Source organism: Microtus ochrogaster, linkage group LG3 (assembly GCF_000317375.1).
Source record: "Microtus ochrogaster isolate Prairie Vole_2 linkage group LG3, MicOch1.0, whole genome shotgun sequence".
NCBI classification, from domain to species: domain Eukaryota; kingdom Metazoa; phylum Chordata; class Mammalia; order Rodentia; family Cricetidae; genus Microtus; species Microtus ochrogaster.
The window spans coordinates 47,883,437-47,887,216 of NC_022029.1; the positions used below are offsets into that span (position 1 = coordinate 47,883,437).

Genomic DNA, 3,780 nt, shown 5'->3' on the forward strand with positions numbered 1-3,780 from the left:
TTTTTTTTGGTTAAAAAGGTTGGTTAAAATATTGTAGGTAAGGATGGATTTTTTTTTACAATAAAATAAATTTTGTCAAAAAATGATGGAATTTAAGGATGATGTATGTTTGATGACTGAGATTTACAAATTCCTAAGTTTATAATGGTCTGTTCATGTTAGCAAAAGAATTAGATAAAGATAATGCCTAATCATGTATATCTTTGCTAACTTTGTTAAGTTTAGCTATTAGAGAGACTGAAAACATCAAAAAACTACAGTAAAAATTAATTATACACCTTTTATTCTTATGTCTCTTTATGACAGTCGATCTTACTGTTCTTTCCTGTAACATATATAATTATATATGATAAAATAAGCTATTTAATAGAAATTATTCTTCAAATTAATTTAGAGTTTATAAAATTGCACTATAGAAGGATCAAATGAGGTACCCAGTTTCCCCATTGATTGTTTTTACAGTTTAAAATGTATTTTGGTACTAAAAGGGCTTCAGTTCAAAACTGTAATATAAAGGCTTAAAATCTTAACAGATAAAATTACGAAATCTTGCCAGTCTATTATAAACTGTTACAACAAAGATAGCTAAGACATAAATGTTAATTATTAGCCACCTTATAACTGATCAAATGTCTGCTTTTTATTTTTATTGTTTTTATTGAGCTATATATTCTTTTCTGCTTCTCTCCCTTCTTACCCACTCCTCTTCTACCTTTGCCCGAGGTACCCATGCTCCCAATTTACTCAGGAGATCTTTTCTTTTTCTACTTCCCATGTAGATTAGATCCATGTATGGCTCTCTTAGGGTCTTCTTTGTTGTCTAGGTTCTCTGAGGTTGTGAATTGTAGGCTGGTTTTTCTTTGCTTTATGTCTAAAAGCCACTTATGAGTTAGTACCAATGATGTTTGTTTTTCTGGGTCTGGGTTACCTCACTCAATATGATGTTTTCTAGATCCATCCATTTGCCCACAAATTTCAAGATGTCATTATTTTTTTCCCACTGTGTAGTACTCCATTGTCTAAATATACCACATATTCTTTATCCATTCTTCAGTTGAGGGGCATTTAGGTTGTTTCCAAGTTCTGGCTATGACAAATAATGGTGCTATGAACCTAGTTGAGCACATGTACTTGTGGAATGATTGAGCATCCTTTGGGTATGTATCTAAAAGTTGTATTGCTGGGTCTTGAGGTAGGTTCTTTCCTAATTTTCTGAGAAATTGCCATACTGATTTCCAAAGTGGCTATACAAGTTTCCACTCTCACCAGCAATGGTGGAGTGTTCCCTTTACCCCACATCTTCTCCAACATAAGTTGTCATCAGTGTTTTTTATCTTGACCATTCTTACAGGCGTAAGATGAAATCTCAGAATTGTTTTAATTTGCATTTCTCTGATGGCTAAGGATGTTGAGCACTTCCTTAAGTGTCTTTCAGTCATTTTAGATTCGTCTGTTGAGAGTTCTCTGTTTAGGTCTGCACCCCACTTTTTATTGGATTATTTGTTCTTTTGATGACCAATTTCTTGAGTTCTTTTTTTATTTTGAAGATCTGTCTGATGTGGGATTGGTGACGATCTTTCCCCATGTCCAAATGTCTTTAATGTGTCCAAAATGTGTTTGCTGTCATGCTCAGCCCAAATCTAACTCATTTACAGAGACAGAATGAGAGGGAGAAACCAATGTACCTCCCACTATACAGTCTTACGTAAATGCTGTCAAAGTTAAGCCTAACTCAAGTTACTCAAAACAAGTTTAAAATAAGGTTTGTTTAATATAAAATAATATTCAAAACCAGGTGTATTTTTTTTAAAAGCTGGTTATAGAAAATTGAATGTTTTAGTAATGTAGGTTAAATTTACAGTACACTTACATGACAAGACATCCCCATGTTCCAGTAGTGCCCTTTCCCTTGAATGGACACAGACCCCATCAGAGTAAATTTCATTGTTACAGGATGAGAATGCATGGGAAAACAAAACTTACTGCTTTTGGTGTGTAGGCCAGAACAAGGAACACCTCCTCTTTATCTACAAGGAAGATGAATTCCTTTTCATGTCTTACATGACAGGGGATGAATTCTCTAACTCAGTGGATCTTAGTGTCTGCACCCATATCCTAAATATTTCAAGCAACAGAGAGGCAAATAGCAATTAGTCTGTCCACGATGTCTCCTCAATTAACATGAGGCTGCTGCAAATGGGGGAACCTTGTACCCCCACCTACCACCTGACTCAATGAGACCTGCATACTAGTTCAGTTGGCTATGACCATTATCTTGACTTTGATCGTTTTAGCGAAAACTAATCCCCAGGGCTAAGAGGTAATTACTTTATGTATAGGAAGACTCCCCCCCCCCAAAGTTTTAGATAAGGTAAGATAGAGCCTCTGCCACAGGGCCTGCCAGGCTGAACTATGGGAACTCATTTAAACACTAAGTTGCAGGTACCATGCCCGAGGAAAAGACCTGGACTGTGACAGTCCACTTTGACAGCCTGAGTCACCTTCTAGAGACTACAGAAACAGCTTCTCCAGCGCTGCTGCCATTGGAATCAAACAGGTCTCCATGGGGCAGAAGCTTGAGGAACTCAACAGGGGACATTTGGAGATGGGCATCACTATGACCTATCATCCCTTCAGACTCATGGCAGTATTAGTCACAAAGTTTCCTATAGGATTAGCCACAGAGGTTCCCTAGGAATGGGGTCTGACACAAAATTTTAAAAACTACTACATTTGTTTGTAGAAAAGGAGAAAAGATCAAATCCATGATTGTCCAATTAAAGCAAGCTGTATTTGGGGGTGAACCTGGGACTGGAGAGCTGGCTTTCTCACCCTAAGTTGGGATTTGAGAGAGCTGTCCCTGATGGCCTTTTGAAGTCTCTTTTATAGGAGACTTGCACAGGTGCAAGAATTGGCTGTTATACGGTGTTAGAAAGATACAATGAAAAGGAAGGAATAAGGGTAATGCCATCTTGTGAGTGGGTTGTAAGCAGTTTATATCAGAGCTAAGAAGCAGGAGCTTATTCCTGACTACAAATAGAAACCTTAATTCACAAGGACTTAACACAGGACAAACAGGAACTTAAATAACTACAAACAGAAACCTTAGCTTGCAAGGACTTAAGAGAAACAGAAACTTATTTTTAATGTCTTAGCTGCAAACAGAACCCTTAACCATCAAGGTATAGTGTTCCTGTTTCAGTCTCCCTTTAACTCACGAGGTATTTTCTTCCTGTTTTGGTCTCCCACATGATCATAAGCAAACCAAACAAGAAATGATCAGTGCTTTTTTACAGAAGTCCCCTTTGTGGCACTGTGCCACGGCCCACATGTGAAATGCCTCTTGGCTACAGAGCAGAGTGTATCTCCAGAGACTTTCGGAGAACTAGGACTTGCACATGGCTACTGTCTGAACGACAGTGTGCCTCCCACCCTTCTCTCAAGGAGCAACTGATGGATCTCGTACGTTACGGATCTCGTACTTTACCCAAATCTCTGTGAGGAGCTTGGGGAAGGGTGAGGATGTAGGGTTCCTGTCTTGAAAGCTAAGACACTGTAGATACAGATGAGGGGAGGTTTTCAGGCAACAGAAACCTTGTCACAAGTCTCAGTCTGCTGATTCTGACTCCTGAACACAATCTGCCCTGACACCATTTGATGTGGGAGGTCCTTTTGTCTATGTGTTGTTTTTATTGGTTAATGAATAAAGAGGCTGCTTTTGGCCAATGGCTTAGCAGAGTATAGCCAGGCTGGAAGGGGGGAGAGATAGAGAGATAGAGA

The 3,780-nt window shown here is 38.5% G+C and overlaps 1 protein-coding gene across 1 annotated transcript in view; it reads right to left on the minus strand.

Annotated features, from left to right (window-relative positions):
- The window catches only part of Vopp1 (VOPP1, WBP1/VOPP1 family member), a 70,207-nt gene that overhangs the window by 17,157 nt on the left and 49,270 nt on the right, over positions 1-3,780 (minus strand). The gene's annotated exons all lie outside the window — the stretch shown is intronic.